The sequence below is a fragment of the Talpa occidentalis genome, unplaced genomic scaffold (assembly GCF_014898055.3).
Source record: "Talpa occidentalis isolate TD23 unplaced genomic scaffold, MPIMG_talOcc4v2.1 talOcc4.11, whole genome shotgun sequence".
NCBI classification, from domain to species: Eukaryota; Metazoa; Chordata; class Mammalia; order Eulipotyphla; family Talpidae; genus Talpa; species Talpa occidentalis.
Window position 1 is genome coordinate 61,966,480 of NW_023601104.1, and position 26,586 is coordinate 61,993,065.

Below are 26,586 nucleotides of genomic sequence, written 5' to 3' on the forward strand. Positions count from 1 at the left end.
TACAGGAAATTAATTAAATAAACCACATTAAATCAAAGCACATTTTTAAAATCCTGGGTTATGAAGCAGTCATTAAAATGATAAAATGGATCTACACTTACTAACATGAAGGATAGTATTTGTGATATACTGTCAAGTGAAGAGTCAGTTATAAAAATATATATACACTGTAATCTCACTTCAAAATATCGCATTAAAAAATCATCAGGAAGGTGTAGTATCATGTTAACTGTGCTACCTCCCAGTTGGTATTCTTTACATTTTTCTGTGTCTTCTGAGTTCTTTGAAATGATCAGAAAGGAGTCCCATAAACATGTGCATGCAAATGCACACACACCCCTAGTAAGGCTATTGCTTTAAGGGAGAGACCAAAGAAAGCAGCAAGTCAGTTTCCCTTGTCCACCAGTTCCCAGCCTCATGTCAGCCTCAGGGCAACCTGGCTGGGGGAAATTTGAGGTATTTAATGTCAAGAGAGGCAAGTGTGCCCCACACCTTTTCTATTAGTGTCCAAGCTTGTCAAGAATCCATTTGAGATCTGGGGGTCTGGGGGCTAAATCAGTCACTCTGAATAATTTATGACCACAGACCTTCTCAGAATTCTACTATAGGGGAGAATCCTTTTTAAAAGTCTCCCTATTGGGACCCAGGCAGATCTAGCTGAGCAAAAACCTAGCAGGAAGCTGCCAGTAGCTTTGGAAACTGCAGAATGATCCTACCACCACCCCTAGCCCCCCCATCCACTCCCAGCCCCATCTCTTCTCTCCACAGCACATTTTAGTTCACAGAGTGCCTGCTGGTTTCCAATTCAATTAGACATATTCCAGAGTGAGGGTTTGTTGAAAAAAACCACCCAGGGGAAGCTGGAAGGGGTGACTCGGCATTGCTGTGTTGACAATACTGAAGGCAGGATTCAGAGAATGTGGCAGCAGTCCTTGTCTCTGGATCATTCCCCAAATCTACACTGCAATAGCTCGGTCAAACCCCTGGGCCAAGCAGGAAGCAGGGAGACACTACTTTCATGGTGCTGGAAAGTGGGGTGACTCTGCCTTCTGAGCTGCCCTATGCACCTCTCACCCTTTGCCACTCCTGTCCCTATTTTGTGACCACTCAGACTCTATCTTGGACCCTGGACTCAGCTATTCCTCTCTGCAGCCTCTCAGCCTTCCCTGTAGCTGTTTCAGTGGCCAGAAGACCTGAGCGGCGAGGTGGACCTTAGAGCGCCCAGCCCGCTCCATACTCCTAGCTCTATCACCCGCTGGGTGACCCCAGTCGGCTGGGCCTGGAGCTACCCCTCATCCTTCCCCACCTCCTGTCTCTCCCTTCCCGTGGCTGCCCAGACTCATCAATCTGGAGGCCTCAGAGTCCGGCACTGGCAGCAGCTTAGCCAGAGTCTGTCCCCAGAGCAAATTGTCTGGGAGCTCTGCCAACTTCTGAAGAAAATCTGCCTTGTGAACAGGGGAAGAAGCCTCTTTTATACTTTCTGCTAATCATGTTATTCACATAAGAGAGCTCTGAATGTTTCCTTCCTTTCCCACAAGTCCTCATCCTCAAGCCCCTGCTTGTCCGGGAGCCTTGAGGAGACAAGAGCAAAGAAGTGATCAGGTGGTGAGTGATGGCCCAAACTATGAGAAGAAAAGAATAAAATAAATGTTCTAAAAATGGTTCCATTTTTCAAAAGGCTAAGGGTATTTTACCAAACACATTTTGTCAGAATAGAAAGGAAGAGATGATGTAGCTTTGACTGGAACGTTCATTACAGTCCATTAGAAGAATTCTCCCCCTTCACAAAACAAATAGTAGTATGAGTTATGTCTTAAAAAGCAAACTATAATTAACGTCTCTTGCCTACAAGGTTGATTTCTCTGTGATGTTTGTGTGATTTGAGTTTCTCTGCCTCAACTTGTCCTTTCCCTGTTGGCCTTCCTCTTTTTCCCTCCCCATTTCTTCTACTAGGTCTTTTCCTCTTTCCTTCCCAGGATTTCTGATCTTAAAAGTAAAAAAAAAAAAGGCTTAAGGATGGCTATGAAAGAATGAGAATTTTATGTTTAAAAATCATATTAAAAAACTCAAGGTTAAATGAGGGGCATCCTTCAAGTAATGAGTTCAGGAAATTAGGCGCTCAATATCACTGTCCACCACTCTCCAAAATGTTTATGTGAAGCCTCATTTGGAATTGCCTTTGGGGGTGGTTTACCAGTCTCCCAAGAAAAATTAATCTCAATAACTTCATTTCGTTCCCTCTTGATTGGGTTCCTTCTCCAGCAGATTTAGCTCTAAATGACAAATTCTAAAGGAAAAAATAAATCACTCTAGAAGGACCAAGATTTGCTATCAATAGCAGTACACATGTGTGTGTATATTTCAAATAAGTTCTAAGGTCATTTCTGACAGACACCACCAAAATCATTTTGTGAAAACTGAGCAGTGCTGTCGTCAGGCATGATACCAAAGCTGCCATTTTGGAAGAGAGTGTTTCTGTTGGAGGAATCAGTCAGAGAAGTTGGATGTTGCGCATGTTTCATCAGACTTGTGGCTATGCAGGGAAATTGCTGTGCTGTGCCCTGTGCACTGACATTTACTGAGTGCGTCCTGTGAGTGCAGGGCTGTGTGCTAATCTCATTTAATTCTCCGGCAACCCTATGAGAAAATTGAGGCTGTGAGAGGCAGACCTGACCTAGGTCACACAGCCAAGGAATTCTGCTGATTCCAGGGCCCAGATTACTAACTCACCAACCTGAGGCAGGTCACTTATTTTCTTTGTGCTGCTATCACATCCGGTTGTTTAGTGCATCAAATAAGATACCTGAAAAGCACACTGTAACCTGCTTGACATTAAACAAATGAGAGTTTGTGCTTTTCTTTGTGTAATTGCCTTTCCTTAACTCTCAGCATTCCCATCACACACACACACACACACACACACACACACACACACACACTCTCTCTCTCTCTCTTTCTCTCTCACACTCCCCTCCTCCCTACCCAGAACTCATTTCTCTTTTTCCTAGGATATTATTAATGATCTCTAAAAGAAATGCAAGTATATTTTAATACTACAGATTTTTGCTCTAGCCAGTGCCTGCCTTTGTAGATGATTATGACTTGCCTCATAAGAGATCCCTGTAGAAACATTTATCATGAGCAAACAACAAGCAGCTTACATTATTTTCTTTGTAAACCTTATAAGAAATCTCACTGCATACACATGTTATATCATGTGTTCACCGGCTCCCTCAAATATGGCTGGTAATTACTCTTCTCATCTAGAACTTGGAAATCTGCCTTTCCCTTAGGAATTGTACTGCCACCACTAATAGTAATGGGACCATCTTTGCTGTCTTCTTTAGTTTCTCCATTTTCCCATAGGCCTTGTGGCAACAATATTACCTCCCTCTTTTCTGTGTGCACCATCTTCTGTGCTTGGATCCTCTTGAGACATTGTCTGAATTGTCTGTCTTTTACTTTACTTATTTGTATTTTGGCTTTCCACAGCCCAAGTTAAGCCTGGATGGCTGATGACAAAGCCTGTTAACCTAGCTGTTTTATTTACCTGCAGCTCTGTCTCTAGATCCCCTAACTTGACCCTCTACTTTCTACTCACACCCAGGTTGCTATTTCTAGTTAAGCATATTAAATGAGAAGCTGATGTTCCTCAAGCAGAATACAAGCAAGGCTGGATTTTAGACTCACTAGCAAGTGTTGGTCTTGGTAACAATTTTTTGGTTATAACCTTGGTGGTAGTTTTAGTGCCAACTTCCCAAATAAAGGGATTGTGACTGACTTAGATAAGATGACATCACACAGGCCAGTGGCCATGAAGTAACAGGAAGAGGAAGGAAATTCTGATAGTATGAATAGCAGCTTTGATCTTAAAAATTCTTCAGGGTTACATGATATCTTGGAATAATCAATTTCAAACTACGAGGATGTGCTCTTCTTATATGGAAACGTGAATACCTTCATTGGTTGTAGAACAACAACCACTTGACAGGTCGTCAGTGCTTATAGTAGGGCAATGTGAGAGAGTAGAGAACCATTATGCCACCTTTTTATAGATGGAAAAACAGAAAGAAGCTAAATGTCTTGGGAGGGAAAAGATAGACTAAAATTTATGATTATATAGCAGTTCTTAAAATTAAAAGATAAATTCTATATATATATATATGATTTTTCCTTTGTACTTCACATTTATACATGCATAGGAATCACTTTATCTCTCTTCAGTGTGGTACTAGAATTGCATCTATGTTTTGCCTCTATGATAAGCTCAGTCAGTGAAGTCTAGCCATGTTGTCCTTCAAGTTCCTCATCCTTAAGGGGTTGGCTTGGAGCTGGGGGTGGTGGAGAGATAATAACTAAGCATACTAAGGTGCTGTGGCAAGTTAATTAATATTTAAAAAGCACTTGGAGATCTTCAGATGAAAGGTGCTCAACCAAAGAACAGTTATCATATGATCCCTCCCACGTTTCTGCTCCAGATTTTTGGACCAAATTGAAAGGCATTAACCTAGAGTCTGGGAGGCCCCGCCACTAGAATTATGATGAAGAGTGTAGACATTAAGCTTGTCACCCCTTGTGCAGAGTGATGGTTTATTTTGGATTGCAGAAATGCTGCTGCAAATCACTGTGTCCCTAGGAGACAGTGTCATCTCATCCATCAAGCCTGCCACTGGGGAATTTTCTGCCTCAGCAACTCCTTGTCCTTAAAACTGGCCCACGCAAAGAAGTTACAACCTCCTTCTGATAGTTAATATAATGTTCTTTTTTTTTTTTTTTTTTTTTTTTTTTTTTTTTTGAGAGAGATAGATAAAAAGGGCTAAGGTCTTCAGGATGTAGCAGAAATGAGTGGGTTCTAGTAACTGTGGAGGAGAGAAACTGGGAGAAAGAACAGCCTGTATGTTCCCCCCACCCTTTGTCCCTTATTTCTGGAAACCATCCATCTCTGGTTATAAGTCTGGAGTCATTACCAGAAAAAAAGCAAGGATTGGGGCCCAGGGGTGAGACATCTATAGCTGGAGTTGAGAAGGCGTTTCTCTTTGCTGCCACAGTCTTTCCTGGGACTGGCCAAGACAGCACAAACAACCAAAACCTTGAGGCTCTCTTCCCCAGCTGGGAGCTGGTGTGTAAAGGAAAAGAGGTTATTCAAGGACAGATGGGAGGCTTTCCCTCTGCACTTTCTCAAAATCAGAAATGTCTAGTCCAATTCAACCCCAACAGACACAATGCAGTGGGGGAGGGTGTGGATCTCTATGCCAGACTTTCCCAAAGTGTCCCCATGGGGCCACCTGCATCTCAATCACCTGAAGAAATCTGGGGGCCCAGGACTCTGTATACTAACAAGCTTCTCAGGGTTTTTTTTTTTTTCTTTTTTCAAAATTTTTAAAAAAATTTATTTTATTTTACATATTTTTTACATAATTTTTCATTTTTGCACAATGTATGCAATTTCATCTTGGTTATATTCCCCATACAATTCCCACCCCTCTTATTTTGACCCTAATCCCTCTTCTCCTCCTCCCTCCCCCCAGTAGTGTGTCTCTGCTTTATAGTTGCTTGTTGATTTTGATTTTTACTTTACTGTAATTAGTCTTTTTCTCAGGGCTTTTTGAACTGGTACAATCCCCTGACCAACTTCTAGTTGAAAGCAATCTTGACTGAAAGTTCAGTTCCAGTGGCCAAAGCAGGCTGGATGTTCTGATACCCTGAGAAGTGGGGAGCCATCCCCATCAGCTTAGCATGTTAGGAAGCTGCCACCTCTTTTGAAAAACTATCATGCAAACTAGTAATAAGAGAACACCGAGGAACTATTTTCTTCGCCATTCCTCTCAGCCAAGTTCATGATTCTGTCAACTATTCAGCACTTGGCAAGAATACACAGTGCCTGGTCTTCCTTGGTAATGGCTGCCTTGACTTTGCAAAGTAAAGTCTGGCTAGAGGAGGTTCAGGTGAACATTCTTATGTTCCACGGGACCCTGGTCACTTAATCAGTGTTCTTAACTACTTTCTGAATCTGTATATTTTTTTTAATTTATTTTTAATTTTTAATTTATTTTTGACTGAGGTAACATCAGGTTACGAGTATGAGCACCATAGTGCACCCACCACCAACTCGCCATATTCCACTCAACAGGCCATTGTGTCTGTCTCCCTTTTGGTCTTTCCCCTCCCCTGCTACTTCCCTATTTGGTTTCTCAGTTCTATAGTATCTGTATTTTTTTTTTTTTTTAAGATTTTTATTATACAAGAACCAGGATACAGGCCAGATGCGCGGGAGGGTGAGAGGATTCACCAGAGACAGAGGGGGGAACAGAACAGGCAGACTGACGAAATACATTGCTGAGGGGCGCAGCAGGTGAGATAGGAGAGTTCTGCCACACCATGTGGGATTCTCGCCGACCAGCCGGGATTGAACCCGCACTGCAGAGGCTGCAGACAGCTTCACAGTGCGGTGCTCAACTGCCTGCGCCACCAGCGAGGCCCCTAGAATCTGTATTTTTAAACAAAGGAGAATTTATCATTAAAAATTCTCTAAATAACTCAGAGTCAGGTCTGAGCACCAGTTAGTCACAACAATTTCTTCTTTCATGGAGGCCCTGGCCTACCTGGGCCCTGGCCTACCTGAAGTTCTGTAACATTGCCCTTTTGTTCATCCCTGTTGTGATCATTTATTCACATCTGGAACCTGGCATCTGCTCAGTTGCACCTGTCTCTCCCTTTCAACCCTGATTGGAGGCAAGAGATACTCAACTTCTCTCATGTCCTATGTGAGGAAAGCTGGGCTGGTAGAGCACTTCCCAGCTGTGGAATATCAGGGCAGTCACACTGTTAGGGGGGAAAAGGATGTCCTAAAGCTAATTCCATACAGACTTTTTGGACTCCACCCCCACTCCAGGCCAAAGCCAAAGACACTGGGAACTCCAAATCCCATCACCACCAAAGGGAAGGTGGCTGGGACCTGAGGGTGGGGTTAAGCAGCCAGGTTGGTATAAAGCCAGACACGTGGGCTTTGGAGGGGTCCCCCATTTTGGCTCTCCACCAGCTCGCAGCGTCAGGCCCGCTCTGAGAGTGCTTTTTGGGTTTCCAGGTCGTCGGATCAGGTAGGACGCATTAAAGACTTTATTTCCCTATTTTCTCCCTGAGTTGTACATTTTCCTTATTTCCTTTTCCCTTGTAAATAAACCTTCTATTAACCTTTTTTGTATGCCTGTAGTGGAGTATTAATAAGTCCCTTTTAAGCGCGCAGGTGAGGACCCACAGACAGGCAACCCGTTCAGTATTGGAGCTGCCCTATAACAACACCACCCCTCTCAGCCTGATTCTAGGCATGAGATGGCCCTGATTCTAGGCATGAGAGGGTGTTTACCTTGCCAGGATTCAATTAGACAATGTATGCCAGACCTTCTACCATGTACCTGGCATATGGAAAGTGTCCATAAGGTTTAATGTCACTGTGGACTGGCATCCACTCTGGGCCCTTGGATTCCCTCCCCAACCCACCTCTCCCTATTCATTCAGCCCTGAGTGCAACCTGTACAGACAAAAAACTCCCAAGCAGAATACTCCCAAAGGGAATAGTTCTCAAAGCTCTCCCCATACCCTGGCACATTCTTCAAACATGGTCCCTGTTAATAGTTTTTAAGATAATACATTAATAAGAGCAGTTACAAAGACAACGTTGATAAGAGAGGCAACAACATGAGATGTATGACAGGTGTGGCAGGGAATCCTCTCTACTGCTTTTTTTAATCTTGTTTATGCTCTGATCAACCAAGAACTTTCACATCTACTCTGAGTCCCTGGCCCCTGGCTCAACCATCGCTGTATCCTACAATCTTGTTAATGCCTCTTTTCCTCGATTACACTACAAGAGAAAGAGAAGCACACCTCATTCCCCCTCCTTCAGTCCCTGACCTCAATGGTCCAGTTCTGAGAATGCAGCTCTGCCTTCTGGTTCCAAATTCCAAGGCACTCCATGTCTCCCTTGTTCCCATAACTAGGATCGTAGCTCTGCCTTTGTGCCTGTTTCTGAGAGCTGGTTCTGGGGCCTACCTTGGTGCCTTTCTACCACTGAGACCTGCCTACCTCTAATTAATCCCCTTACCCAGTAGCAGGGTCCCTATTCTCCCTATTTAGATGCACCACTGCCTCAGTGAACTTTAACATATCTGTTGCCAAATTCCCCATGACTGGACTCCACCAACCTCTTAGGCCCCGACTACGAACTGTGCTACCCATTAGTTGAAACTGTATGTGAAATTATGCATACTGCCTAGACAATGTCTTGAGGTGCAGAGCCTCCCCCATCCCCTGGGCCAACTCCCTACCTTGTGTCTTGTCCCTTAATAACAAATTTGCTCCTCCTCGCTGCAAGGTCATTGTTGCATCCAGCTCTTGTCAGGATACCTGCTGTTTGGAATAGGCAGCCAATGGTGCAGAGAGATTGTTGTCTGGAGACAGAGACCCAGTTGCTACTTAGGTTTCCAAGGCGACCCATCCACTGGCTACTTGAATAGCTGTAGTGACAAAAACCATCAGAGAGGCTGAATTTTTACTGATAGCATAAAATCTCTTTACCTAAGAGCCTAGCCAATAAAGTTTAAATCAGAAGAAAAGCCAGCTGCTAATACAAATGGAACATGAGAAGCTTTAGAAAAGCAGAGCTTTAAGTATTAGGAGGCTGAGATGCTGCTAAGTAGCTGCTATTGTAATGCAAAGGGATTGCTAGCTGGGAGGGCACTTTCTAAACCTCTAGGAGGTTCCTGTTTTGATCACCAGTCATAAATATCAGGGTTGGCTGCTGCAGGTCTTAACTTTATCCCCTAGCCCTGTGTCCAGTTAGGATGGATGAGGAAGGGAAGTTCCTTCATTAAGTATGTGGGAAACTGGAAGTTTCTCTCCTGCCAAAGATTTGGTCAACCTTGAATCCCTTCCTCTCAGGACTAAACTCAGGTGTTATGTATCCCAAGGCACTCTCTTAAAAAGCGAAATCTGTTTCACTTAATTGAATAATAGATTCTCCATGTGCTGGGACTGGTTTTTAGGTTAGCACTTTGTCATCCAGGCAATCGGACATAAATCAGGTCCATTTGCATTGGGGGCCAGTAGGAGGAAAGAGTGCAGGCATGCATCAATTCAGGTGTTCATGGGAAAACAGCGATGGGGTAGAGGCTTCAGGGATAAGCCAGGAGCCAGGGCAGTCAGAAGCCAACACTCAAACAAAATGGCATCTCCAGATGCCTTCAGAATGGATCAGAAAGAGGACATGTGTGGTATGTGTGTGTCTTTGAGAGTGGGATGAATGGGGTGAAATATTGGCTTCCATTTGTCCAAATTCACAAACTTCCAGATTCTTCAATTCTGGCATCTAAAAAAAAAAAAAGAGAACGTGCTTGAGCTTCACAAAATACAGGCAAAATGGACTGATTCTTGGTTTCAGATAAATATGAAAAACTGTGGGCTTAGAACTCTGTGTATTTATTTTTGTTATGGCACTTAGAATAAAGTATTCCAAATTTAACATTTAAAAAGGAACAAAGTAACCCATTATGCAAATGGTATTATGGGATGGAGAGTCCCTGGGCAAAGAAAGATAAATGTATTTATAATTGTGTTTTAATCTTCTCTACTGGAAACAATTCCTTGTCTATTTTAATATGATGCCAATCTTTGAGTCAAGAGATGGTGATTGCAGTCTAGCTTGGTCATGATAGCTATTAATTGCCTTAACTATAAAGGATCTTGTAATTTTGCCTCCAAATTGTAATGTCATTTATAATTCTCTTTGTCATTACGGATAGCTATTGTATTATAAAAGATTGTTGTTGCATACTTTAATTATTATTTTTGTTATGAAAAATGCCCAAAATTTGAAACTGGGAAATAACAGAGACAGTTGAGGAAACAACCTGTAATTGATATACTCCTCACTCTCAATTACATTTTCCAATGGTTTATTTATAAGAGCTGACCAATCTGGCTTGAGTGTTTCTATATATGCGAGGACATATCGCTCCCCTGAGGAGTTTGCTGGCAGTCAGAGTAGGAGCAGTAATGAGTTTTCCAATTCAGACCAGCTGGAATCAAGGTTCCAAGCACTTTATTCTGTGCAAAGAATGCACTACTTGTCACATAGATATAAAAATTCTTAATGAAGCATTAATAGAGAGCTGCTTAGCCTCCGTGTTGTTATTATAGAGGCCAATAAGAATATAGATAGATAACTGCTTGGAAAAGAGAGTAAATTGCATTTTTCTCAGTCCTGGCTCTCAACTGTGGTTGAGGATGATAGAATCTCAAATTTTGGTCAATTACCCAGCCTGATCCTGAAAAAAGTTGAGTTTTCCCTCCTCGGGACTCAGTTACGCAACCTACAATGACATCATTGTCGTTGAGGTCGAGGCAAACATGCTTCATCTTTTGCAAAGCAATGGCCTGAATTGCAATCCTGCCAGAAGATTAACATCAAGCCACGAGATTTCAGAGTCACAGCCAGTCTTGCCACTGAAGACTAAACTCCCACATCAGCCAGCTTTGTAGTTAGTCCTGGTGTGATTGCGTGCAGATAGTGCTGCCTCACTTTGCCCATGGGCCACTGAAACAGGAGTGATGAGTAGCTCTGTGGTCCTTCCTCCCAAGTTCCCAACTACCAAGCCCTGCTGTTACTCCAAACATACTAAGACAATGAAAATCTTGAGTGAACGTGTCTAAGCTAAGGAGTTCTTCCTAGACATATATAACATAAAAAAGTTAAGGAAATTAAGTTAAGAAATACTCATCTTTGCATGTTTCTGTTAACACCTTATAAATTAGGCTTTATAGAGCAAAAGGAATTTGAGGGTTCGCAGAGACATGGCTTGCCAAGGTGCTCAACCCCACATGAAACATTCTGTCAAAGCTTTATTTGAAAATGGAGTTTTCTTTAATGCTATTCAGAGGGTACCATTGATATGCACTCTCTGAGAATTGATCTCATGGCACAACAAAGGGAACTAATACTTACCTGGTCAGGGAGATACCATGATCACAAAGGTGGATTTCCCAGGAAAAGCTCATCCATTCCACTCTGAATTTGCTGACACCTGAGATTTCCCCAAATGTGGAAGACTCAACTGCATAATTTGTGGTAGAGCGAAACTGTGTTTATGATATTCCCTGATAAAAAATAAAATAAAAAACCAGGGGAAAAGAGAAATGTTGGCTTTGATGCATACTACCTCCATGCACGCTATTAGTAAGAGGGTTGACAGCCCAAGGCCCCAGAAAAGAATGTTAGGGTCCAACTAGTTTATTTTGCTTTTAAGTAGCTCTAAAATTTTGGGCAAGACACATTCACAAAACCTTATTTCCTGTTCTATAATGATAAATTTACTAATATTCCCTGTGGCTATCTCCCAGGGGTGTTATAAGGATCCAGTGAGAAAATGCATATGAAACTGTTTTATGAGCTATGTGAAATACTATTCGTTACATTGGTGGTCAATCTTCTTTTTATTACTAATCTAACCTCTGATATATTCTGAGAAGAAAGTAATTTCATTGTAACCCTCCTAGTTTCTGAGGTCTGGTGCATTTTTTCCCACATTGGAAACTTGGACCATTAGGAGTCAAAATGATATAAGACTTACTCTGTATTAACCCACTTCCTGATCGGGATGTTGCTGGTGGGTCTGAATTATCTTACTGCCATCATAGCATTGTTTTCTGTGGAGCGGCTGTGTCTGGTTGCAGTTTCTCCATCACAGAAAACACTCTTATTATGGAAAAAATAAAGACCTCAAGCAAGGTGACTCTCTCTGACACTTCATTCGTGCCTGCCTGCATACAGTTGTCTATACATTCATGACTTTTAATACTCACCTCTGTGCCAACACTGAGCCCAGGACATAAATACAAGGTCTGTCCTCAAGATGCTCAGTTTCACTAACAATAAACTAAAAGATTTGGTACATGATATTCTAGATACTTTCTCACATTTCTAACACAATCCTTGGGATATGATACATTTTTAACAAATATTGGCTTAAAGAAATAAGAATATAGGTCACCAGGGCCTCCCCGGTGGCACAGTGGGTTGAGCACTACACTGTGAAGCTGTCCACAGCCTCTGCAGTGTGGGTTCAATTCCTGGCCAGTCCCACATGGCATGGCAGACCTCTCCTGTCTTGCCCGCTGCTCCCCTCAGCGGTGTCTTAGGTCCATCTGCCTGTTCTGCTTCCTGCTCTCTCTGGTGAATTCTCTTGCCCTCCTGTACCTCTGACCTGTATCCCAGTTCTTGGATCAATCAATATTTTTTTTTAAAAAAATCCTAATTACTTTAAAAAAAAAAGAATATAGGTCACCAGTTTTCTTAAAAGAAAGGACAAACTCACTGGATTCTAATTTTGAGAGCGAGAAGGAGATTTGAGTGTTCTACATCACTCTATCAGAGATTTCTCTTTGTCCTCAAATCTAGACCAAATGTAACTTTGCAATTGCTTTTTCAATGCAACAGGAGATTATAGTGACCTTCCACCATAGTGAAATAGGGTTTGTACTTACTGCTGGTTCAGCCTGTGCAGTGAGGAAGTCTCTGCGGAGAATTACTGGGGAGGAAGGCAGAGAATGAAGGTTGTCACTGAAGAAGAAACTCCTAGTAACACAAATCTTGGGAATTACATCACATGTTTTTGTGCCTCATAAGTCTTGAGACTTTGAAACAGACACATTAACAATCATTGTGAAATAGACAGCATAATTTACCTTGACACTGCATTGCAAGAGATAGTCACTATAGTAAGTAGTGAAGCTTATTGATAAACAGATGTGCCCACTATATCCTAAAGAATGGTATTATCAAAAACTTCAGCTCTTTGAAAGACCCCACTAAAATAACAAAGATAAACCATAGAAATGGGAAAAAATATCTGCAAGACGTACATATCTCACAGGATTTGTCTCCAGATATAAAAAGAATTTTTACTACTGAAAGAAATGGGTAATAGATTTGAACAAATACTTCACCAAAGAAGATACATGAATGGGCAATAAACATAGGAAAAAAATATTCAACCTCATACTCCAAGGAAATACCAATTATATGCCACAATGAAATACCCACTGGAAGGACTAAAATTAGAAAGCTGTAGCGCCACTTGTACTCTCAGTCACTACTGATGGGAATGCAAAATGGTGCAATCATTTCAGAAGTGAGTTACACAGTTTCTTATAAAGTTAATCAAGCAGTACTTTATGAGCAAACAATTCTACTCTTAGGTATTTTACTCTGTAAATGAAAATGTATGTCTATAAAGTATTTGTCCATGAAAACTCATAGCAGCTTTATTCTGAGCAACCAAAAACTTTCAATCACAATGTCCATAAGAAGTAAATGAACTCACAAAGTGTAACATATCCATTCAACAGAATGAAAGTCAGCATTTAAAAGAGCGAACTATTCACATATACAACAACATGAATACATCTCAAAAAAATTATGCAGTTCCAAAAAAAAGACATCAAAGGATGCAGTTTATGATGCCGAAAAGGACAAATTTAATCTATAATAACAGATAGCAGATCAATGGTTGCCTGAAGTGGGGATAGTAGACAGATGACAAGGAGGATGATACTGCAAAAAGACTTAAGAGCAGATGGAATTGTTCTGTATCTTGACTGTGGAGATGGTTACACACATGCATGCATTTGTGTGCATACACTAACAGGCCTGCATTTTGTTATATGTAAGTTGTAGTTCCATAAGGTTAATTTCGTAAACTGCCTTGGTGAAAGAATATTAAATGCACTAAAGTAGAATTAAGAGTCAAGGTGTTTACATATGCAGCATTTGTAGCAGAGTGAAATGTAGAGAGCTACACTGAAGTGGAGAAAACCAACTGAAAGCAATGTGCGGGTACTCTTTTCATTGCCCTACTGTGGTATGTCTCAGAGAATATTAAACAGGGTGCACCTCAATCTTCAGGAACATTTGCAAATTTATGTCTTTCATCTTGCAAATATGTACAGCCTTTAAAACAAAAATACATCATTTTTGTTTTAATTCACAGATGAGAGGCATTCTTTGTTGATAGAGGGAGAGGTTAAAAAATGTAAATGCAAAAACCCTAGCCAATAAGTAGGTCTTAACCTCAACTCAAAGAAGGGGTGGGGGAGAGAAACTTGCAGGGGCCACCAAGATTGAAATTATGAATTTTCACTAAAGAGTTCCTGTGATAAAATGAATTAATCTCTCAGAAGATGCCAGATTCAGTGAATTGCTCTGTGCTTTATAGATACAAATCTCAGTCTCAGTCCTGTCTATTCCCATTCTTTTCCCTGGAATATATCTGGGATCCAAGTCTGCTATTTATTCTACAGACGATACTGAGACTCTGCTCAGACACAGGCTTTTCAAGATAGAGACCCATGGCTTACCTTCCACCCTGGATTCCTGGCATGGTAACCAGTATGTGGGAAGCTTAATACATATTGTGAAATGATCAACTCCTATTTCACCCCTAAAATTTTGTTTCCCTACTTTCCTTTGCCTCTCTAAGATAAATTTATTTAAAGCAGAAGTGATACCTAGGTACCATAATATGCACATTTTTGTTTGCATCAGATTTAAGTCTGCTTATTTATGTAGCTATTTCTCTGAGCAATACAGAGAATTTAACTCATGATGCAATTGAAAATGTGGGATATAGAATGGATATTTTTATATGTAGTCATTACTTTAAATGTACCAGGATTAAAGGTCATTTTAATGACTCATCTGTAGAAATAGAAAGTAGAAAGATGACATTCTTAAGTAGCTGTTCCTTACGTTTGTTCTTTAGTAGAATATTAAAAGTGGCTTAAATACACCTCATGCTAATTTCTCTAAGGCCACCCATCCAATCAAAAATTGATTCTTATATAAAATAGTTTTGTTATTAAATGCCAGGAAAAGAATCTAATCTTAACCTCAAAATTTTTAGGTTATGAATGACAGGCAAACAGTATCATTTTTTTGTTGCATATTTTATGTGGACTATTTTTATGTGAAGGCATAAATCCAGAGAGCAGAACAAGAATAACAAAGTGATGGGTACTTTAAACTGAGTCTTTGCATATGGGTTTTATGTTTTTCAGTTAACTTTGTCATTTAAGTTTCTGTCCATCATATTGCTGTTATAAAATCTTGCAGCACCAGGTTTCAAGCGTAGTAGCACCATAAGGAGAAGGCCTGTATCACTTCTAGTTTTATTTTTATTTTTATTTTTTTTGGAAAGAATGCTTGTAAATGGAATATGAATTTAAAACCCAGTCACACAGAACAGAGGCATCCAGAGGGGGAGGGACAAGAACAAAGTGGGGACGGAGCACAGTGGGCTATGACTGTGTGTACTTTGGTGGTGGGTGCTTTATGGTAGTAACCCCTGAAGGCAGAATTCTATGCTCCCCAAATATGAACAATGAAGTAAACCAACATTATTATTTCAATTAAAAGAATAAAAAGAAAAAAATCAGTCATGTGTATCTACACCTCAGCATTACCAGAAAATCACCGATTGGACAAATTTGCACAATTGTGCCCCTTTGGGTATTTGGAAAGGGAATGCTGTACTTCTCCCAGATTGAAAATACTTTCTATCCTAGAAATTTCTCCAGCAACAAAAGCAAAATCCTGTGGTGGGAAAAGTTCAAATAAATAGAAATTGAAATGCAACATATGATATAAAATTGTGTCTACAATACTTCAGCAGCAGTGGACTCAGACTGGAATAATACTGAGATTAGCATGACACCCAGGCAGGCCTAGCCTGCTCTATGACTCCATTTATCAGTGTGGTGTTGCCAATGCAACACTCTTGTATGCTTCTTATTTTACAAATGTGTAAGTTATAGACATGGTCTGCATTGGATAAAAACTATACAGAAATATGACAGTAATGTAAACAGTGATTATCTCAGGGAACTAGGATTACAAATTTTAAAACTATCATTTTAAAACTTTCAACAACAGGGATGTATACATTCAAAATAAGGAAAAATAAATAAGCTTTTAAACGTATTGGACTATCTGAAGATAAAAGTAAATTTGACAGTGAATTTAAAAAGTTTTTTTTTTAACACTCAGCAAACCTAATACCTTAGGGAAATGACTTTCAAGCTATTTTCAGCAGTGAAAGCTTTTATAAATGTAAATGTTATGCTGACTGCCAGTGCATAAAACAGGCTGGAGAGGAATTTCTATATAGGATTGGAGGGGAGGACCCACCTAGCTCAGCTTTCTGGGGCCCTGGAAGGCACTTATAAAAGCCAGGGGCATTGCAGAACAGAGCTGGAAAACCGTTGTCTGGGGCCATGGATTGTGAAGGAGGTGATGAACTCTCCAAGACAGACATGTTTGGTCCTTAATAAATGTTTATTGTCTGGCCTTCTAGCCAGCTCATTTTCACTGGCCATCTGCTCTTTGTGATGCAGAATAGAATGGTGACAACTTCAAGGTCCTTCCCAAAATTGTTTGCATTGGGACTCCCTTCATATTTGATAACTCCTGAAGAGAGGCATCTAGAACCTTAAGTCTGGCCTTTGAAATGCACTGCTGAAGACACACCTGCCATTTAGACTCTAGCCAAGGTTGAAAGGAGAGTCTCTAAAGTTATGTGTATTCAGTGCTTGAAGTTTGGAAATATGTTAGGTATGTGTTCTTGAATCTTGTACAATAAAATGCATATGGTAGCAAACAGGTGGTTATTACAAACATGAAGTAAATGAGCTTTGTAGAGGACTTTGTGCTGGCAATGTCAGGAGTAAAACCTCCAGAAAGGTGGAGTAGGGGAAAGAGCCCCGCATGATATAAAATTGCATGACTCTTGCCATTTTATATTTGTCCATTTTTGTACACACACAGAAAAAATACAGAATACTTAATATTTTATGTACTAAAATATACAAATCAATGCATGTGATTTGTATTAAGAGTTTGGATTCTGAGTTCAGATATTTTGAGTTCATATCTTGCCTTCTCTTCTAATTAGGCTTGTCACTTTGGGTAAGTGAGTTTACTTCTCTGTAACTATACTATAAGCATTAAATATTTTAATATATCATAAGGTCTTAGAATAGTCCCAGAAACATCATAGTAACCCAATAAATTCTATCTTTTGGTGTTTTATCATTACATGTATTTTCTAGAACAAATTATATAAAATCTTTATAGGTATTTCTGGGAGGGAGAAGGTTTCCTGTGGGCATCGGCAGTTCCTTTCCACTCTGTACTATTCTCTATCATTGCCAATCTTTTATATAGACTACTTTTATTTTTTATGACAGAAGAGGTTACATTGCAGGAAGATTTTTGCTTTTTTTTTTCTTTATACTTCTCTATTAAAAACACACAGTCTAAGATGAATGGATGGGTAGTTAGGTGATAGCTAACAAGCTAGCTAGATGATAGAGATTTTTAGAAAATAAAGTGACGTTGAGTGTTAGGATGGTTTGCAAAGACCTCTTCATATGATGCTACACTTTTCACTACTTGATATTAAGCCCTAGTGTATGTTCTTCTTGTGGATCTCCCTTCTGCCTCTTGTCATGCTCTTTATGTCACTCTCTCTGACCTCATTGCTTCCAGCTCACCTTATATTTCCTCTGGAGTGTGACACACATTCACACAATTTCCCTAATACTTTTTCTAAAGAGAAAGTCATGAAATATTTAAGATTTTTGCTCTTTAAAAATAATACTTTGGGGCCTCCCTGGTGGTGCAAGGGGTTAAGACGCAACCTACGGTGCTATCTGCGGCCTCTGCAGCATGAGTTCGATCCCCCAGCCAGCCAGGCAGCTACCCATACAGTGCAGCAGACCTCTCCTGTCTCGCCCGCTGCTCCCCTTGTTATAGAGCAGCCCCGATATTGAATGGGTTCCTGACTGTGGGTCCTCACCACCCTCAGCTGTGTGTTTCAGTCAGTCTGCCTGTTCTGTTCCCCGCTCTGTCTCTGGTGAATCCTCTCATACCCCCCACCTCTGGCCTGTGCCCCAGCTCTTATATGCATAAATAAATATTAAAAAAATAAAGTTTTCCTATAAAAAATACTTTGCAAAAGTATTTGTCACTTTTGTTCTCTTATAAGAAGGCCACATGCATCTTCTGAGTGTTTCTCTGTTAGGCATAACCTCTGCCTTCAGAAAGTTGAGACTCTTTTAAAGGTAAAGGATGAATAAATACAAAAGTGCAAGCAGATACCAACCATTAGTGAGCTTGGAGCTCACTAATGGGGACACAGAAAGGGTCAGGAGAAAGCCCAGGAGGAGACATCTTCTCTGAGGCTGGAAGGACTAGCAAAGCAGCTGTATCTTTTGTAGGAAGCCATTAGTTGATCTTGCCTTCTTAACCAGTCCTCCCCAGGGATGTCCTTGTTTTTTTTTTTTTTTTTTAAAGATTTATTTATTTATGCATACAAGAACTGGGGTACAGGCCAGAGATGCGGGGGATGGTGGGGTGAGAGTATTCACCGGAGACAGTGGGTTTTAACAGTGACTGTTCTGTATGGAAATCTACAGTTGAATAGCTATCTATAAACCACTTTGTCAAAGGAATGTGCTAGAGAATATAATACCTTGCATTCGAGCAGTGACTAGAGTCCATATGCAAACTAACAAAACATCACTTCTTATACTGTCTGCACTTCTCTCACTCCCTTGGGTGCTCTGCCTCTCTCCACACACTCCTCTGTCCAGATCCTCAGCACACAACAGGCTCACTGCTGTGCCTCTCTCAGAATTGTGAGAGGGACATGAATTGCTTTAAGAACATGGGTTATGTCTTTCTTCTGTGTATCTCCAAGACCTCACTAGATGCTTGTTAATATATTTCCTGTGGGCCCTGAAAGCCTCCTTCATGGTATTTCAGAAATTCCCTGCAAGAAGGATGAATAGAGGAGCCTGAGGAACAACAGCCTGTGAGAAGCCTCTCTGGTCAATTCTCCACAGTAAACTTGAACCCCTGCTGAGGAGTAAAGTACTTGCTTGCTTTACTGTGCTTCAACTGCTCTGTCTCTACAGTGAGGATTAAATAACATTTGTCAAGATTTAGTGTTGGAAAAGTGCTTTGAAACCTCAGTGAGACACTATACGATTAAAATAGTAGCCCCTGTTCCATCATTTAAATAATCTCATTGGCAAGGACCATGCATTAATCATCACAGCAGAGTATTTTTATATTCAAGAGCATCTTTCATCTGAGAACCTCACTGTGGTTTATAAACATTAACTCAAAGTATTCCTCATGACAACATCCAGACTGGCCTTTTACATGAACTAATAAGCCAAGGCCTCATCTAGCCAAATAGCTTGTTCCAAACATCCAGAGTCGAGGGGCAGAAACAGGTTACCACCAGGCAAGTTAGTAAGAAAGAGCTTGCCCTATGTAAATATTTGGGTAGATGAAACAAATACATCAGCTAGTCAGAACCATAAGGAAAGTAACACTCTCCTCCTTACTCACAGAAGCAGTCCGGGACTCTGATGGGGTCTCTCAAAAAAAACTCCACTGAATAAAATGTTTCATGAATTATGAAAACCCTACAAAATATTTAACAGTTGGCTTTGTGCTGAGCTGCTACTCTCTGTGCATCCCAAAGGAAGCCATTCATGTAACCCTATATATTTTATGCTGCTGACAATAAAAATTACCGGTCAGATAAAGAGGGAAGGAAAGCTGCTATACCTTTCTGGGAAACAGATGGGCGAGGTATACATGAAAGTGGTTTCCATTACATATTATATGATCCTTCTGTCTCAGCATCTGTTCTGTAAACATAGTGAGAACCTTTCATCAGGATTCAGTGGCAGACCCACTGGTCACCAGTGGCCAGTTCCTTCCTGATTATGGCCTGGCTTTGGTGGGGAGGTCCACAGCTGAGGCCTGTGAGTGAATTTGTGGTTCACAGACACTTGCATTGTCTCTCCCCGCATGGTCCCCAGAGAGGACCACAGTCAATAACACCGGGACATGTTGCCCAAAGGACTAGGGGCATTAGGGACTGGCAGTCTTAGCTTGGTGTGACTGCTGTGCACCTTTTGAGAAAATCACTGTACCTTTCTGTTTCATAGGTTCTCAGAAGATGATTTAGCCAGATCTATAGTTTCTTATCTATACTACAAAACCTCTGTAATTCAAGAGGCTTTTCAGGAACTGCTAAAAATTAGGTCCCAATAAATAGGACACACAGATCCCCAAGCCAGGTACAACCAACTTCCTTATACCCTCTTCCCCCACCCTTTTATATTGACCCAAGCTATTTTTCCAGGCACAGGAGCTGCCATTTTTTATCCCCGGCTCCTTTGGCAGAACTGGTGTGGTGGCCTCACAGTTTCCTGGACTCACTCCCTAACTTCTTGCATTTTATATCTAGTCATCGCTTTCCCCCTGTCTGGCATAACTTCTCCTTTCCTCTCTAATCAGATGAATCTTGTCCCTTTACCAGGCGTAATGTTAGTTCTTTCCCCCTCTTACATGAAGCTCTCCATGAAGGCATCTGCAGTTTCAGTCTCAAAACTTCTATTTACTTTTCTATACTACTACTTCCTGGAGTACCATTCTTATTGGGATTACATAATATATTGGATTGTTGGATTGTGTGTGTGTGTGTGTGTGTGTGGTTGTGGTTTATATGTTATCCTCTAATATGACTTTGAACGCTAAACAGACTAGCTTCTTCCTATGCTTCTATAAATTATTCCAGAACTATAGTGTGCACTCAGTAAATATTTATCTGCTTTTAAAAACAGATGAACACCACAATTGAAATTCTAGATTTCTTCAACATTAACCTTTATTACTTTTTTTTTTTTAAAGATTTTTTTATTTATTTATACAAGCACTGGGTACAGTCAGAAGCGCGGGAGGGTGAGAGAATTCACCAGAGCCAGAGGGGAGAGCAGAGCAGACAGACTGATGAAACACACTGCTGAGGGGAGCAGTGGGCGGCAGGAGAGGTCTGCATGCCATGTGGGACCCTCCCCTGTGGCCGGGGATCCAACCGGCACTGCAGAGACTGCAGACAGACTTGCAGCCCAGCGCTCAACTGCTGTGCCACCAGGGGAGGCCCAACCTTTATTACTCTCTAAGCAAATTATTTATTGTTAAGGACTTTTGCCTTCTGAATCTTTCAGCTAGAAGGATCAACATCATCATCATCCATATTTGCATAGAATCTATCATCCATTGAGTTCAGTGCTAAAAATCACAAATTAACCTAAAGTAAAAGCAGTAAGACAGAGCTGAGCCTGATGTTATCCAATATACTCCACCTTGTTTTGTCAGTCTTTGTCATTCCAGCATCTAGCACACTGTCTGGCTCTTAGCAGACCCTCAGTAAATGTCACAAATGCCATTCAACCTTTTGAGAGTTGCAATACTGCTATTAGGTCACTTGAAGAATGTTTCCCTAGAATAGTTCAGAAACTAATATGTCCACAAACAATAACTGTGTCTGCCTCTTCATGTCTGCCAAATTCTTGGGTTATATACTCTCTGCAGCTCTATTTTTACTCAGGGTAGCCCAGTAACCTAATGACAAAGGGAATACCATTCAGAAGAATTACAATTCAGGTGAGCAAAGTTAAGATTCACTTAGTTTTTTGTGGTGCTTTGAGAAGAGCCTGAAATTCTTTCTGGGAAAGTGCAGGTTGATGGTAGGGAACCACTTAAGGGCTTTTGGCAATCATTCACCAGTTGTTTACAGGATTTACTTCTTAGGGTGGTTTGATTAACAGAAAAGTTCTGTAAAAACAAAGCTGGATAAAAACAAGTTCCACATTACATTTGTATGAGTTGTCCTGAATGGCATAAATTATTTTTCCTGAGGCTATTTGCTCAGAGTCTGAGTAACATGCTGGTATTTTATGGGAACCTATGGGAACGGAGACCATGGCCCCTCTGTCCTGTGTGATGCTTGACCTACTACTGTGTCTTCCCAAATGTTGCTGATCTTTGATGAATTCATGAAACTGGAAACAGAAATAACCATTTTTAGATATTTCTACCAGTTTGTCATACTAATTCCATCTTTAAAAAAAGGAACATCCTCTTGAACAATAAATGTCAAGGTCTCAAAATGACACTACCATGTCCTTGGGCTCTTCCTAGGATGTCATTCACCTTCTCTGCTTTATGTACAGAGTGTCTCTGGGTCCTAGTGGTCTTTGTGCCTCATGAGTCCTTGTCACTCCATGCTGTCATGACCCCTTGACTGTCAGTGTTCACTGCAGGTGACATTCCTCAGTGCCAATCCCTTTATCAACTGTAGTGAGACCAACAGGAGGAAAGTGTCATGAGGAACAGCTGAAGTGCTTCTCCCGGGTGGGTGGAGAAAAAAACCTAATTTTCAACCTTACGTTGACTCGTGTTCTTGGGTGAGGCAACTCTTCCTGCTCCTTGCACAATCAAAGAGTCAAGTCAGTGAAGGTGGGGGCACACAGAGAATGCACCTCGTTCCTGTCTGCCTGCAGGGACTTGTTCACACAGTTCAAATGACTGTAGATCAGTTCATTACAAAGGCTACTAACTGGTTGTGTTTTCCTGAACCACATGTTAACCAGCTTTCTCTGCACATTACCCCTTCAATTTCACTCACAGGAGTAGGATTTTCACTCTTCTCCCATGGCAGCATGTGGTTTGGTCACCATTACTAAAAGTTCAGTCACAACAGTGTTGGATGGTTGGAGAATGAGCTATTTCTTGTAATGATTGAGTTTTTAAGTGAAAAGACCTAAAGTGTAACTACAGGGAATTCCTTCCCTTGGGGGATGATTTAAAACCTTTCTGCCTTTCCTATTTTGAATACCTGTCAGATTTACTTATCATTGCCTCTCTTCTTTTCCCAGATGGCAATTTATTTAGCATTTCATTTTACTTAAAAGGGTTATCAGTATTGTTATCTTTCCCCTTTAACTGGGGCTCAAAATTCTCAACCTTCTAGAACAAGTGAATACTTGCTTTGTCATGAGAAAAATCAATATCCGCCACCACAGGAAGTGGGGTGGGGAGCAGTTGGACAAAAGCCTGCACTTCAGTGGAGTAGCAAGGTCATTTGTGTGACCCAAAAGGTTATGCTTTCCTGCTTGTTTTACAAAGCACAGGTGAGCCAGGCAGAGGAAGACAAGCCCAGGTAAGATGAAAAGTGTGTGCCAGGTACTGTTCAGTGGAGAACATGGGCCTGGATGGATGCAGTACTGCAGTCACAGGCTGATCTGGGAGAAGGAATCAAGGGCCCATTTCAGTGGGTTGTTCAACCACGGGCAATGGAAACCCAGCCATGAGCTACTCAGTTTAGTTGATAGTTTTCTGTCCAAGGCTCAGGGAGCAGAAAGGGCATTTTCAGCCTGTTCAGTCATCTTTTGGTTGAGGCAAGGAAACTCAGTACCTCTATGGATGATGGTACCTGAAAAGGTATCAACCTTGCTTTTCAAAAAAAATTTGATAAATAATTGACATACAAAACGTTCATCCCTTTCATCTACACAGATATGTGCAACCATTACCATCGTCAAATTTAAAACACTTTCATTACTCAAAAAGAAACTATTGTTTGGTTACTACAACCAGTCCCAGTCTTTAGCAACCACTAATCTACTTTGTGTCTGTAGATTTGCCTGTTCTGGACATTTCATATAAATGAAATCATATAATATGTGAGGATGATTGTAACTGTCTCTTGTGACTGCTTCTTTTACTTAGCATGATATTTTCAGTCATCCATGTTGTATTATATGTCTGTGCTTCATTCCTTTAGATGGCTAAATAACATTCCATTGTATGGCTATACCACATTTTGTTTATCATTCATCAGGTGACAGACATTTCGACTTTAGTCATTTTTGCCTATTAGTGGTACAGTAAACATTTGTGTTCATGCCTTGATGTGGAAATAAGTTTTCATTTATCTTAGAATAAAATTGCTGGGCTATATGGAAATTCTATGTTCCACATTTTGAGGAAGTACCAATTTTCCAGGGTAGCAGAACCATTTAAAAATTCCACCAGCAAGGAATCTAACTTTGCTATGTCTTTGTCAACACTTACTATCTTCTTTTTCAATTTTAGCTACACTGATGGATGTGAGATGTGGCTTTGATTTGCATCTCCTTTGTAAATGAAAATGTTGAGCATTTTATCAAGCATTCATGACCTATTTCTGTATGATTTTGAAAAATTGTCCATGAAAATGGTCGCCCATATTTAAAAATGTTTTCAAAAAATATTTCAGCTTCTAGTTTTGTTTATAAGGAACCTAACAATTTTTCAGGGAGACCATATTACATGGTGGAGTGATATTAGTAATGTAGATTCTTATCTATTTGGATGCTTAGTTTAAAAAAAAAGACAACCCAAAACATATTATTTAGAGCAATTTTAAATTCATTTGAAAAATTAAGTGGACAGTATAAATGGTTCCTGTATACCTCTTGCCCCTAAACATGCTCAGACTGGGCCTCCCCGGTGGTGCAGTGGTTAAGCGCAGGGTTGCTAAGCTGCCCACAGCCTCTGCAGCCTCTGTTCGATCCCCGGCTGCCCACTGGGCGAGGGTCTCACATGGCCCGCAGACCTCTTCTGCCCCCTGCTGCTCCCCTCAGCAGTGTATTTCCTCAGTCTGCCTGCTCTGCTCCCTCTGGCTCTGGTGAATTCTCTCACCCTCCTGCTCTTCTGACTGTACCCAGTGCTTGTATAAATAAATAAATAAATATTTAAAAAAAAAAAAAAAAAACATGCTCAGACCACCTATCAACATCTCCCACCAGAGTGGTACAATTAATATGCCTGCACTAACATCATTATTATACAAAGTTCATAATTTATGTTAGGGTTAACTCTTGTGTTGGTTTGATCAACATATAATGATAATTATCTGCCATTATAGTAGCATATGAAGTAGTTTCACTGCCTTAAATTTCTCCATATTCCACCTATTAATCTTCCTACCCCCAACTATAGATCTTTTTACTGCCTTCTTAATTTTGCCTTTTCAGAATGCTATGTAGTTGAAATCATACAATATGTACCCTTTTCAGAGTGCTTTCATTTATTAATGTACATTTATGTTCTCTCCTAACTTTTCATGGCTTGACAGCTCATTCATGCTGAGTACAGTGTTAAGATGTACCCCCATTATTTATCCATTCACTTACTAAAGGACATTTTGGTTCCCTCTAAGTTTGGGCAATTATAAAGAAAGCTGCTGTACACATCTGTGTACAGCTTTTATAAGGACACACATTTTAACTCATTTGTGTAAATACCAAGGAGTACAGTTGCTGATCGTTTGGTAAGAGCATGCTTAGTTTTATAAGAAAGTGCCAAGTTGTCTTCCAAAGTGGCTACACCATTTTACATTTCCTCTAGTAGTGAATTGCCAGCATTTGGAGCTGTTAGTGTTTTGAATTTTGGCCATTCTAAGAGGTGTTTTTTAACTTGCATTCTTACCACATACAGTGTGCTTTCATATGCTGATTTGCCCTCTGTTTATCTTCTTTGGTGAGATATCTGTTCAGGTCTTTTGTTCAGTTTTTAATTGAGTTGTGCCTTTTTGTTGTTGTTGAATCTTAAGAGTTCTTGTATATTTTAGTTAATAGTCCCTTATCAGGTATATCTTGCAAATATTTTCTCCCAATCTGCAGCTTATTTTCTCATTTTCTTGAGAGTGTCATTTTTTATTTTAATGGCGTTCAGCTTATCAACAGTTTCATAGTTTATATCTTTGATGTTATAACTAAAAAGTCACCACCCTACCCAAGATTTTCCCTTCTGTTATCCTTCAGGAGTTTTATATGTTTGCATTTTACATTTAGGTCTGGATCCATTTGAGTTAACTTTTGTGAGGAGTATAAAATCTGTCTAGATTATTTTTTCTTTGAGTGTTGACTGCGCCCATTTTGAAATTAAAGTGTCCTTTTCGTTCTTTTTTTTTTTTTTATTTTTTTTTTTAATAAATTTTATTGTTATATTCCCCATACAATTGCAGCCCCCCCATTCTGACCCAATCCCTCCCCTCCCACCCCCGCCCCCCTAAAAGTGTCTCTGGTTCATAGTTTTTTGTTGATTTTGATTTTCACTTTCTTGTAGTTATTCATTTTCCTGGTCCCTTATTTAAGTTTTCTAGATTCCTGCTATGAGTGAGACCATCCGGTATTTTTCTTTTTCTTTTTGGCTTATTTCGCTGAGCATGATCCCTTCCAGCGCCATCCATGTTGCTGCAAATTGCATGTGTTTATCTTTTTTGAATGCTGAGTAATATTCCATGGTATATATGTACCACATCTTCTTGATCCAGTCATCTATTTTTGGCATTTGGGTTGTTTCCAAAGCTTAGCTATTGTAAATAGTGCTGCTATAAAACATAGGGGTGCAGGTGTTCTTTGGAATTGATGTTTCTGTGTCCTTTGGGTAAATACCTAGGAGTGGAATTGCTGGATCATATGGAAGCTCTATGTTTAGTAGGTCCAGAAATCTCCATACAGCTTTCCACAGTGGTTGGACCAGTTTGCACTCCCACCAACAGTGCAGAAGAGTTCCTTTTTCTCCACACCCTCGCCAACATTTGTTGTTGCTAGTTTTTTTAATAT

The 26,586-nt window shown here is 40.4% G+C and overlaps 1 non-coding gene across 1 annotated transcript; it reads left to right on the top strand.

Annotated features, from left to right (window-relative positions):
• The first annotated feature begins 10,991 nt into the window (after positions 1 to 10,991).
• On the top strand, positions 10,992 to 11,154 carry LOC119239682 (U1 spliceosomal RNA). Its single transcript, XR_005123957.1, has one exon. It is a non-coding gene; the product is annotated as a U1 spliceosomal RNA (small nuclear RNA).
• The last annotated feature ends 15,432 nt before the right edge of the window (positions 11,155 to 26,586 follow it).